Here is a 13,075-nt window from a genome sequence, read left to right as displayed (position 1 = left end):
GCCTTGCGTGGGGGTTTCTCGGGAGCTGCAATGGTTAGCGGTCACAAACCACGCGTAAGCAGATAGAAGGGCATTTTTTTTTCCCCCCCCTAAATATCGTCTCGCGGCTTGGGTGCGTTTCCCAGCGGAGGCCGCAGCCGGCGACGGCAAAGCCTGCCGCACGGTTCCCCGCAGCTACGGGAAGAGAAATCCCCTCTGATCAGTAAAACGGTTTAATTTATCTCCCCCTCTCCCCTCCCTCCCCTTTCTGCCGCTCTGCGGAGGGGTCCCGCAGACCGCGGTATCTGAGAGGACGGCCGAGAGCAGTCCTTTTTAGGAACAGCAGGCAGAGGGCTGAGGTATAAATCCCTACCAAGATTTCTGCGTCATTTTCTCCCCACCGCCTCACGCCCCCGTGAGTGATGGTTCCGTGAAGGGAACCGCAGGGACCCGCCAGTCGCTGCGACAAACACCACAAATTTATACGATCTGCCCGAGAAACGAGCGTGCTCCCGACGGAGCAGGGACCGAGCCGGGGCCCCGCTCGGCAACTCACACCCAGGGGCCTGGGGAGCCGCCGGCCACCGGCCGCCGCCACGCCCGCCCGGTGCTGGGGCCCTTCTCCCGCTCCCGGGAGCGGGCCCGGCCCGGCCCGGCCCGGAGGGAACCGCCGTCCCGGGGTCGGGGTTTGTGCTGCGGATTTGGTTCATTTCGTTTCCCTTGCTCTTCCCCTCTCCCCACCACCGAGCCAGGCAGGCTTCCACTCCTGCAAAGCGCCTACAGGGAGGCACAAGCAAGCGGAGCTATTGTTCTCGGTTTATTTTAATCGCGTAGTTGGTTAAAGGTTGTAAACGAGGGAAACTGCAGCAAAGCGGTGAAGTAAACATTTTGCTGCATGGATTTGCATAAACACACCGGTACCCCTAGTGTCCAGGAAGGACGTGGGGCTGATGGCGGCGCGCTTAAGGAAACCCAGTCGCTTGATGCGTGAAAACCCCCTACGCTTTTCAAAATAATACCCGTTGCTAGTTGCACCGATATGTTGGGTCCCCGGACAGGGAAAAAGCCTCTTTCGTGTGCTGCGCTTGCGGCCGAGGCTTGACGTGGCGGGGTCCCGGCGGGCCCTGCCGCGGGGAGAGCCGTGCCGGGGCCGCCCGCCGCAAACCGGGGCTGCCTGCGGGGGGAACCGCACATCGGAGACCTTCACATCCGAGCGGAGCACTTCCTGCGCTAACATTTGTCCGGGGAAGAGATGCTGCCGTAGTTGTTTTTGATTTCCAGACAAAGAGGATAAAATTAAAATATTCCTGAAGAAGTTTCCGTTAGCGTCGCTCTCCCTGGGCCGACTGGGAACGCAGCCACGCAGGCAAAAACTGACTTCCTTGTGCGCACATCATTTGCGAAGGCCTAGTGGTAACTGAGATCGTCCCTGTCTTATTTATTAAGAAAAACAAAAGATCGCTGTAGTTGTTAAGGCATTTCCCCCCGTAGGCTGGCAGCTGAATCTTTCCTTCCTTCATACTTGGAGTCCTGCTAAGAAAAAGAAAAGCGAGCCAAAGTTGGCCCAGGCGGCCAGTAAAGCCCCCGGTAAAATCGGAGCCATCGAGCTCCGGATCAGGGAGCGGTATTTTGGCAGGGAAAAGCCGTGGCTGCGCGGGTCGCGGCGGCAGCAGCGGCGAGAGGCCGCTTGCGACGGCCGCAGCGCGGATGTACCGCGCGTTTGGTTTCCGCGAAATTTCTCCGTTCCCACGTCGGGCAGGTCTGCGCGGCCGTGGGTGCCGCAGAGCCACCGCGAAAGGTGCCGGTGCCCCGGCCGGGGGACGCGCTGCACGGCTGTGACATTCACGGGTGTGCAACTGCTGAAGCAGCGTGTTTAAAAGATCCTACGTCTTTAGGAGTGTTTATTTTTGTTCGCTCTGTTTTCGAGGCAGGTACAATCAACACGGAGGCCACTGATGGAGGCCTCTGGCTATTCCCTGAAACAAAACTTGAGCAAGAAACACCCACAATATCCCGTCTCCGAGCCGAGCCTTCCCTGTGGACATGGGGCCGGTTTTTAGGCTTTTCGAGTACTTTCTAAGAATCGGATTTTCCCTGTTGGTGCCCCAGGTCCGAGCGCCTCCGGGAAGGTTTCTTCGGGGGCGGAGGCGGCCGCGCCCGGGGAGGCTGCGGACAGCCTGGGCGCGATGACAGCGCCCGGCGCAACCTGTGGGAACGGCACACCGGGGTGGGGAAGCGGCTTGGACTATTTTTAGGCCAGCGACGGCTTCGGCTTCAGTAGTGGGCGCTAAAGGAAATGTGGTTTCTTTTAGGGCCCGGCGGGGGGAGGGGGGGAGGGGGGGGAAGCGGGTTAAACCCCCTTTCGTTGGGGCAACACACGGACCCACGGGCACAGCGCGGTCCCCCCCTTTCGTGCGACTCCGCGGTCGCTGCGCGGGGGCTCGCCGCTCTCCGCTCCCCGCGCGGATCTTCCGCGCCCCAGCCGTGCCCGCGGGGCCCCTCCACCGCGCCCGGGGCGCGCAGGCCGCGGGCAGGCGGGACCAAGGACTCAGTAAAAGCGCAGCGCGCAGGCGAAAGAAACATGGCGCTGGGAAGCAGTATGTGCAAAATCCGCAAGGAATTGCAGTAAATTCCTTTTTGTTTGAAGAAAATTTACAACTTGGTAATAGACCTTTTTATGACCTATTTGGGCTCGTCATTGGCTGCGGCTGGTCATGTGCAGGCAGCGAGCGCTTTCATGGCCTTTTCCTGATTTCCCTGGCGAATTTCCCCCTGCATTCTGCCTTCAGAGAGCCTCAGCCCCTCTTTTTCTAACCTTTGTCTAGACTGAGGTGTATGGCAGTCGCCCTCATGTTTGTGCCCCGCGCCCCAAAACCCGCGGCCGGTCCCGCCGCCGCCGCTCTGACACTTCCCCGGCCCCGCGCCGTCTCCTCTCCCGCGCCCGCGGGGGGATGCGCGGAGCCCCGCGCCCGCCGCCGCACCGCCTCCAGCCCCTCGCTCCTCGGCCGCCGGTGGTTGTCGCCGCTGCCGCTGCCTCCTCCGGCACACGGATTGCTACGCGGGTGCGAAATGGATTACAGCGACCCTCCCGGGCTCCTCCGCAGGCGGGTAGTGCTGCGAACTGGTAAGCACTCGGCTCCCCTCGGGTTGTCCGCCGGTACTCCGCGCCCGCGCACCGTCCCGCTCCGCGGCACGGTGCCGGCTCCCCTGTCCTGCCCCGTTGGGTCACCTGTACCTCGCAGCCCCTTGTTCTTGCTATGGATATTATTATTATTATTATTGCTACTGTTGCTGGTGCTGCTATTGCTACTGTAATTACGGGTGTTATTGTTATTAGTATTAATAATAGTTGTGGGTATGCCGCGGGGTGCGTGCGGCTGTTGCGCGGTCTGGCGCGGAATAGGCGCTGCGGGCCGCGATGGCGCGGGGTTCCGCGACCCTCCGCGCCGAGGGGTGGAAGGCTGAGGCGCAGTGCGCGCAGGCGGCTTCTCTCCTGCCGCGGGGTTTCTTCCAATAAAAGGCCTTTTTTCCGGCTGCTTTTCCCCCTGCCAGTCTGAAACGCGGGGTGGTGATGCTGCGGTTTGTTTTTCCCATGGCGGAAGGGCGGGCGCGTAACTTTAAAGCTTAACAGGTGTTTTAGCAGAAGAATAGGGGTCAGTGCTCCCGCGGGGGCGGAGGGCGCGGGGCGGCCCCGCCGAGCCGGTCGGGCCGGGGGCCGTGCCCCGGGCCAGCCCCGGGAGCCCCTGCCCGCCCCGCCGGAACGGTCGAGCACACCCTTCTCCCACCGAACGTACCGTGCAGGGCCCGGGGCTGCAGCTCCGACCGGCTCGGCGGGAGGCACCGGGCCGGGCTCAGCGTCCGGGCGGCGCGGGGGAGGGATGCGCGGAGTCACGGCTGGGAGCGCGGCCCCCAGCGCGGCGGCTCACCCCCGCGGAAATCATCAAGGGCTAAACCGGGGGCGAGTTCTCGGGGGAAAAAAAAACAACAACAAACCAAACAACAAACCCAGGTTTAATTTGAAATATGTAGAGGAGATGGAACAGTCACGCAAACTTTATCTGCGTTACCTATCGTATATAGGTATATGTCCATATCCGCATTACCTTTATACGTGTATATACGGATCTACACCTCCACTCTCTGTACAACATATATTCTTTTTGAGGTATATTATTTTGAACGTATATGTATTTTACACATCTCCTCTTCATTTTCAAAACCTTAACGCACAGTAGAAATCCCGCTGCCTGGTATTTACTGTTCACGTCGTTGGTCAGCGATGGAAATGCACGGTGCCATGGCACTGCAGGAATTTACTGACTCGCCATCTACCTCAAAAGCAGCCACTTATTTAACGATAAAGCAAAATGCCTGATTAAACTGTACCCAGAGAGGGTGGAAAGGTGTGGGTCGTGCCCCAGGTACATATTTTGAAGCCGCAGAAGAAATTCTGCTTTAATTCATCCCCGAGCACCTCCCCAGCTGCTGAGCCCGAGCCCACTACAGTAGGCGACAGGATGCCTTTCCCTCAAGCTTTGGCTGCTTGCACTAGCCGACCGCCCTGCGCTGCTGAAGGACTTGGGGATTATTTGGGAGGAATCGTTTTCAACATAGCAACAGTCTTCAAGAGTAACTTGGAAAGTATGTATTGCATTAAGTTTCACTCTCAGAATCCCTCCGAGGTGGCACAGTAATTATAGCTGCTTGGCTATAAATCTCTCCAAAACTTCGAAAAATCTCGTCCTTGAGCTGTTTTGAAAAATTATTCATAGCCTGGGGGAAAAGAAGAAAACAAAAGCAGGATGTTCTAACGAATTCTAATGTGCATGTGTGTGTCTGCGAGTCCATATGTTGACACATGCGGATACACATATGCATTTATGATCCCTCTGGTTTATGTGGGAGTTCGGCTTTTTTTTTCCCTCCTAAACGGCTTCCTTCCTTCCTTGCTTTTCCTCTTTTTTCTTTCTTTTTTTTTTTCCTTTTTCTTTCATTTCTGTCATTAACATTGGAGCACACATAAGTATGTGCGTGCTCTTAAATATACCTATGTGTTTGTGAGTATTTATAACAAACTCTGTATGTATATGTATATATATGGCACATGAGGACTGTAATTTTATATATATATTTATATATCCATATAACTTGGGCGCCTGTATGAGTATAGATGTGTTGGTGTGCCATAATTTTTGGAATACAGAATTCACATTTCTCCCACCTGCTTCGTTTCCCGACGTGTTCGACAGAATTTATGACTCATCTCCTTTTTTTGTTGAAAGGAAAGAGCCGAGCCCTAGTCCACACTTTTCTGACGCACGGGCAGTAAAAAAGCCCCACCACAAAATAACCCGCAGGGAAGGGCAGCCTGTGCTCCCTGGCAGTGCCCAGGTATCGCTGGCGCCGGCTGCCATTTGGGGAGTCCGGTTGGGCTCCTGCTTAGCTGCTGCAAATCGCTCGGAGAAGTGCAGCCTCTGCTCCCCGAGTCTGGCAGGGGTTCGGTGCAAGGGCGAGAGGCGATGTGAACTGCGGACCCGGGAAACCCGATAAGACTGAGAAAAGAAATACACGTTGGTTTTGCACTCTTAAGAACCGCAAATCCCTCCGATTCGTTTATTTCCCAATAATGTTTCTCTTTCCCCAAACAAATATAATTCTCACGGGGTGTTTTATGAGCGCTTGGGGCAGAAAAAAATCCGAACAAAGACAGTATTTCACCCCTCGGTTGGCAGGCAGCTGTTAAAGGTATTTACGGCTCTACTGCAGTGCGGCACTCAATGCTGCTGGAGCGGGAGAGGAAAAAACAGGAAGCGAAAGGAAAAGATGAGGCACAATAAACATTGCAGCAGGTCGCGGGGGCCGGGCAGGGAGCGGAGGAAGGGTCTCCGCCAGAGACAAGAGGCAATAAAAGTGCATTCAGCGGCATCAGGCTCGGCCCAAACCCAGCACTCGCCCCCCACCGCCCGCGGGGGAGGGGGCGGCGGGAGGGGGGCAGGCAGCCCGCATCGCCCACCCAGAGCCCCACGGTGGGGGCGACCCGAGCTGGACCCCGCGAGGGTGCGAGGGTGGCGGGGCTGCCCCCCGCCGCCCGCCCGGCCCCGCCGTCGGGGCCCCGCTCCGCCGCCTCTGCCCGCGGGTGGGCGCCCGCCCCGACGGCCCGGGCCGGGGTCACCTGCCCGAGGATCCCGCCCCCGGGGCGGCCGGGCCGGGGCGCGGAGCGGCCGCCGGGGGCGCGGCAGGCCCCGGCCGCCTCCACCAGCCATTTTGTCTCCACGGCCTCTTCCAGGAGAAGGCGCTGTAGGACAAGCCTGGCCGCTCTCCCCGCCCGGGCGAGGGGCCCGCCGCCCCCCGCCCCGGGACCCGGAGCCGGCCGCCCGCCTGCCCACGGGAGAGGCCCACCGGCGGCCGGCGGGCACGGGTGCGGCTCCGCCACCTTTCTCGGGCGACGCCGGAGCCCTCCACAGCTGGGCCCCGTTTGTCTCACTACTTCCAACGCTGCGGCCTCCCGCTCGCCCCGGGTCCGCGGACCCTTGCGCGCACCCGTGTGCGCCCCTCCGCACTCCCTGCCTTCCCCACGCTGCCGGCGGGGCTCACCTCGAGTGCCCTGACGCCCTCCCGGTCACCGGCCCGCCCTTTGATGTCGAGCAGCCGCCGCTTCCTTCCCTGCCCCTTTGATGTGGGTGCCAGAGCACCGCGGCGGCCCGCACCCGCCTCCCCGCCGGCTCCCTGCCCCCGGGCAGAGCCCCCGGCCCCCGCACATCCCCCCTGCCCCTGCAAGCCGGGGCCCGGCAGACTTCCCTGCCTCCGCCTCACCTGTTGCCTCCAGGCTTCATCTTACCCAGCCGTGCCCGGACACGACCCTGGCGGCCCCCGGGCCCTGCCTGCCCCAGCTAGACGCTCCCACGGCCCCCGGCCTCCCCTCCCTGCCCCGTGCTCCTCGCCTTCTTCCCCCGCGGACCCGGGGTGCCGCCGCCGCTGCCCCCGTTTGATGTCGAGGCGCGGCTCGCCACCGCCCTGCCCGCTCCGGGCCTCCGCTGCCGCCGGATCTGCCTGTGGGCGCTGCGGGCAGGGGCCTTTGCATGCCCACATCCTGCTCGGCGAGGGCATGGGCGGCGAGGGGACTGCTGAAAGGTCGGGGCTGTGATGAAAGCAGGCGCTTTTATCAAGGCGCTCGGTAGGTCTTCAAAGTCAGAGACCGAGCCTGTCATTTTCTGGCGGTGTGGTCCTCGGGGTAGGACTTCGTGACTGTCAAGTAGCATGGAGAGCGACGGTGGTTTACACATGCGACGCAATTTCCCCAACCCTTTTATCGCAACAATTACCAGAGGGAAACCGATTATGACCGAGTTACTTCATTCCACCTCTTATCCATCTCCAGATCGTCAGTCCCGAATATGAGAACTCGCATAAAAGCCTGGAGAATGAACTGGCCGGAACTTGAAAGTCAACTTTCACATCTGCATATTAGAATAGGAAATGTGAAAATCCTCCTAATTCCATCTTCAAAATCTCAGGGCTAGAATTACTCAGTTGGAGAAACATTCACCTTGCCCCTAGATCACAGGGAGTTGTATCTCGCTCATCAGCTCCTCGCTATCCCACAGCCTCCCCTTTCCCAGCCCCAGCCTCCCGGACGCGTTTGCCCGAGGCACTTGCCAGGCCCGGGCCGCCGCTCCCGCCCCGTTCGCAGAGGCCGCCCGCCCGCCTCGCTACGGCTCCTCTCCTCCCGCACCCGCGGGACCGTACCCCGTCTCCAAACCGTGGGCTTCTCTTGCCTACGAGATGGGCCAAGAGAGCCGAAGCGATCGCAGACACGCGGGTAGGGAAGTGGCGCCCCCCGTGCCGGCAGAGGGGCTGGAGCCCACCCGGGGCCCCCGCTGTCCGGGACCGGACCTCCGCCGCACCCAGCACCCGCTGCCAGGCCCGGGGCAAACGCGTTTGTCTCTGCCACGTGGTTCCTGTCGTCCCAGCCTGTTCTCCCCACATTTTGTTGGACTTCCCCGTTGCACCTTTCCCCTCAGGTCCCCATCCGTGGGCCTTTCCTCTCACCTTCCCAAGGGACCGGCACCCTGGCTTCTTGCAGCTGCCTGCCGCTGAAGCCGTTCCGCGGAGGCCACAGAGGACGGGGGGCTCGGGGGGGGCTCCGAAGACTGTCGCCGAGTCTGGTCCAGCACCTGTCTTGCCCAGGCCCGGATCTTGAGCAGGGTGCGGGGTACAGTCCCGTGGAACTCGTCCCCCTGCCTGCCCGGGGCTGGCAGCGCGGGCCGTGCTCCAGCTGAATGCGACCCACGAGTCAAGCCCCACGCAGGGCAGCTCACTCCTCTCCCGGGGGCGCCTGGCCGGATCCCCTGGGCTTTCACCGGCCGCCCTATTAAGATGCTGAAATGTCACGTTACGCACTGCCCCCGCCAGCTGCCCGGGGCAGGAGGGGGCACGGGGAGGAAGAGGCTTTCCCCAGCTTAGGCCACCGGTGAAGCACAAAGGCGCTGCCGTATCGTTAAAGCACTGACACGGAGCAAGGCAAATAGAGGGATGCAGAATAACCCCGCGTCCCAAAGAAGGAGCGGGAAAGGTGATCAAGACGCTTCTTGCTCTCTGGAGAAAACCGAATTGGTCAGCTGTGCTTAAGACACCTGAAGATCATGGCGAGAGCTAAGCTGCCCCTTCTAGGCCACCTCAAACTTGTACAGACAGATTCGGTAGGAAATAGCCAAGTAAGAGCAGACCGACAGGGACCTAACTCTCGTGTTAGACCAAGTAAGAGCAGATCAGGAGGGTCCTAACTCTGGCGTTAGACAGGCACCACCCAGCTGGTGCCAGCTGGTGCCACCAAGAGCAAGGAGCTGAAGTTGGCCCGTTTTTCAGAGCTGAGCCCCTGCGGGGAGGCGCATCCGCACCCGCGGGCCGGGGGAGTGGCTGGTCCCCTCTGTCCGCGGCCGATCCCCGACGGGGCGGACGCGGCTCCCCGCCCTCCGAGGAAGGGACAAGCCACTCCTTGGAGGCACCAGGAGCTGCTGGCCGCTCCGACTTCCTCACCTTAGCCATAACAGATTGGGAGCTGATGCCCGGGCTCCTTTATGCCGGGTGACTGCCAGGGACATTTGACTTCCTGTGCTCGGGCTCCTTGAAATTCTCATTTGCTAACTCACACCCTGCTCCCTTCACGCCAGGGCTGTTTTATGGTTTTATAACCCTCCTCAAACTTCCAGTCCTCAAAGATCTCATTGTGGCAGCCTTCACACTCTCTCCCTTCCCAAAGCCCGCTGCCCTCGCTATTTCCAGCAGTTTGGTCGCTTGGGAAGCTCTGTCGGGTGCCTGGCGAGCCCGCAGCCCCTGGCACAGTTCGCCCGAACAACAGCTCAGGAGGTGAACGAGTCAAAACCATTTTCCAGGGACGCCTGACCAAAATGCCAGAAACATCCCGGGAAGGGAGAGAGGGACCCCCGTCTCCCCGCAGTACCTCTGGGTTTTTCCCTGGCGATGGGCTTCCCTGTCCCCTGAGAGATACAAATAAAGGTTTGAACGGGTACCCACGGCAAAACAGACCCGGGTCCCTTCTCGACAGCAATCTGGGAGCGCTAACTTCCCTCTTAGCAGCTTTCCCTCAAGCTCCTCAAAAAGGCCGGCATAACGCCGCGGAGCTGACCTTCCGCCCATCCCCGTTATTCCGACCCAGTCCCGTTTTACAGGACAGATTCAGCGAACCTTTATTTAGCGAATAAAAGTTTAAAGCTGAAGGTTATTTATGGTTCCACAGAGATAGGTCCTGAGTGGCTATTTAGAAGCACGTGATTCCAATAAACTTTGTTTTATGGCTTGAGAGTTGACAAGCCAAAATATAATTCCCACCATAAATTAGTTTAAGAGCATACAAGTGCAGATGCTTTCGTTCCTGGAAGCAGTAATCGGGAAAGTGTTAGCAGGGAACCGTCTGCGGGAATGCGGCCGTGCAGGCACCTCTGCTCCCGGGCCCCCCCGTCCGCGGGGGGGGCGCGCAGTAAGTCCGCTACCGGCCTCCCACTGCCACCGCCGCGCTCGGGCTCGCTTTGTGCCCCTGGAAACTCCGTGGGAGTGGGTACCCGCTCTGCTCCGCCCGGCAGTGCGGGACAGCTTTGCTGGGGAAAATGGACAGGTAGAGCTCAGGTGACTAGGGCAGCGCCGGGGCCAGCCGCTCTCCCCGTCCGACACTTCTGAATTTCATCGGACACCTTAGTTGAAGCTCACCTTTTTTTACTAAAAAAAAAAAAAAAAGGATAGGAAAGGAACGGTAAGGGAATGTTTAGTGCCGAAATGCTGATATTATTCCACTGTCCTCGCAAGCTTTGAATGCTATCCAGAGTGGGCAGAACTAAAAAAAAAAATCTTTTTTTTGAACAAAAACTGTCTTGGGAAGCTCTATCTAGTGAACTATTGATACCGAGGCAATTGCTCCGTGTGTAATGCAATAATTCTCCAAGATATCGTAGGAAGGCAATAGAGGAGGTGAAAAATCGCTTACAGAGAAGAACCCCTCAATATTATTTACTTTTAAATATACAATGCGTTTCAGGAGCATAAGAGCGAGCGCGTGGTTTTGTTTTCTTTAATGTGATCTTTGAATGTATTTATTAAAAGATTCTAAGGAAAGTTCAAGTCAAATCTATCCTTCTATAATGCAAACAAAGACGCATGTCTCGTGGTTACTGTTCGGTTAATTAGGTGATCTTAAAGGGGACCTATCTTAGAGTAATACGAAATTTATTCTTATGAAATTGTAGTTCTTTCTGTGCTCAGCATGGTTACGATGCTGCATGGCATATTGTGACATTTTATGGGTGATGGTTTAGCAAAGGTGATCTGAATATTTCATTTGTAAGTGACTGGATTGTCACAGAACAAAAAAAAAGGCCTTTGTTATTCTTTTTTTCCATCAGTGAAAGAGGGAGGTCTGACTTTTCATTCCTTTAGAAATTATCCGGTATGAAATCTAGACTATGAATATTAAAAGTGAAGGATCACACCCCAGGCACAGGGAAAGCATGTGTTCATAAAAAACTGCCTGAATGCAACGTGGTCCTCATTCGGAAGGGGCTTCCACCCCAGCACTCCGCTGCTCGCAGGATTTACCACCAGCTCCTCTCTGCCTTCATCTATCAAACGTGGTCTGTAACTGCTCTCCAGAAATATCACCCGTATGTGGAATACAACAGTAACAAACGTTTTTATTGCAACAGGTTCGGCAGCATGGAAGGACATCCACGGTAAGTAACCTCTTATTTCTTGTAGAGTTTGCGATGCTTAAAAATCCTGTTTCTTCCCTTCAGACTGGGGGAATTAAAACTGATGTATCCCTGCTGAATATTGCTACCTCCCCAAACAGAAAAAAAAAAAAAAAAAAAAAAAAAAAAAAGGGAAAAAAGACTATGTCAGCATGTGAAGGCTTTTGTGGAGTCGGTTTGTGGTACCATGTCATAATCCTGGCTAGCGTTAAAGGTAGAGGTGCAGCCTCCTGAGGGTTTATTATAGGGCTGTACAGGTGTCCTCCTGCTCTTAAGCACTCTGAAGCAATTAGCAGCGTTTCCATTTTCACTCGGCGGGACTGTACAGCGCCTCCCCGTGCAGAGCCTGCACGGATCACGTTGTGTCCCAGCGCCTCATAACCTTGGCTACTCCCCCTCTTTCCTCCAGACGGGATTCTAGGCAGAGCTGTGCCTGCTCGCCAGCGTTAACCTCGTTTGGCACAGCCCGGTGAAGGGGCGGGCGAGCGGCGGGCGCTGGGGGCTGGGGGCTGGCAGCGCCAGCCGGCCGGGGCGTGCGGGGCGGTAGCGCCCATCCCCTGCGGCTGGGGCTCTCCAGGCAAGGGAGCTTCGAACGTGGATTTAAATTCTGTGAAGGCACGGAAGGGAATGGGGGTCTGAGCTTAGGAGGGCAATCTTTCACGGTAGGGGTTTTCGTACCCCCGACGGTCCCGCATGAGCTGGGCGGGGGGGGACCGAGGAGAGGGCAGCAGTTCGGTGCGTAGCAGGAGATGCTATTGAACCTTTCTGGCTGCAGGAAGGAGCTAAGGGCTTTAGTCCTGGTGCTTCAGACTGAGACCGGCTTGTCTCTCAAAGAGGAAGAGAAGCCTGCGGTATTTGAAGATTCATTAGGTACACATCGCCCTCCCCGCCTTTGCCAGCCCCGCTCGGACCGGGAGCACGCACAGGAGCGGAGCTGTGTTTGTTTGCGGTTCTCCCTGTTTCCTCTCCCTGCCTGCTGATAAATAATCTCTTTCACTGCTTGTGCCAGGCTTCTCCTTCTCTTTTTGCCACACGTTGCGGTATTGGTTTTCGAGCCCTTAAAATACGAACTAAAGAATCCCCTCGAGCGTTGCAGTTTTAGTTGTGTTCCATAGGTAACTTTCCTGCCCCCGGAGCTCAGCCCTGCGCTATGTAGATGTCCTTGGCATTTTATTCCAGGGCCGGCCTTAAATGTATGGATTACTTGTTTTCTACCAACGTACATTTAGCATACTGATTATGGACCAGAATACAAAAAGCCTGATAGATCAAAAGCATTTTGTATGGGCAGTTGAACAGGAGGTGAATATATAACGCTTTTGTTCATCAATAACTCTTTGGCTTTGACCTGTCTGAGCAAGTCGTGCAATAAGGTGAAACGCAGGTCACAGCGTCTAACAAATATGAAAATGTGTAGTATTAAGAGAGCAGGGAGCTGCTGCTTCCCCAGCCCCATCCCTTCTCCCCGGGCAGCCCTCGGCGGGCTTGTCCGCTCCCGGGAGCTGCCCCAAACGCGAGCTCAGTTTGGGGGGGGTGTTCGTGCCAGTTCGGACGGGTGGTTAACAACCCCCCGTGTGGGGGAGGTATCCCCCCTCCCTTTAGAGAAAAGAGGAGAAAGCGGGGCGAGACGCTTGAAATAGTTGGGTGGAGATTTAAATAATCGGGGGCGGGGGGCGGGGGGGAGAGATTAGGGGCACAAAGTCGTTTCGAGTTGCACTTGCTCTGAAGAAGACACCACCGCAGTGATAAGAAAGCAGATGTTTAAAAATAGTATCCCCAGATCAGGCAGCTGCGAGTTGGAGGCAGGCAAACAAACCAGTATACATCGCTCGGATAAA

The 13,075-nt window shown here is 57.3% G+C and overlaps 1 protein-coding gene across 2 annotated transcripts in view; it reads left to right on the top strand.

The window, feature by feature from the left end:
• The first annotated feature begins 2,985 nt into the window (after positions 1-2,985).
• Positions 2,986-13,075, top strand: part of HOXD3 (homeobox D3) — a 31,798-nt gene continuing 21,708 nt past the window's right edge. The window contains exon 1 of one of the 2 annotated variants that reach the window (XM_074873159.1): positions 2,986-3,103. The gene's annotated coding sequence lies outside the window, so the exon portion shown is untranslated. Of the gene's footprint in view, positions 3,104-11,120; positions 11,220-13,075 lie in introns of those variants that run through there. The other variant, XM_074873160.1, reaches the window with a different exon arrangement.

Source organism: Strix uralensis, chromosome 6 (genome assembly GCF_047716275.1).
Source record: "Strix uralensis isolate ZFMK-TIS-50842 chromosome 6, bStrUra1, whole genome shotgun sequence".
NCBI lineage: Eukaryota > Metazoa > Chordata > Aves > Strigiformes > Strigidae > Strix > Strix uralensis.
This window is presented reverse-complemented; position numbering and strand designations above follow the sequence as displayed.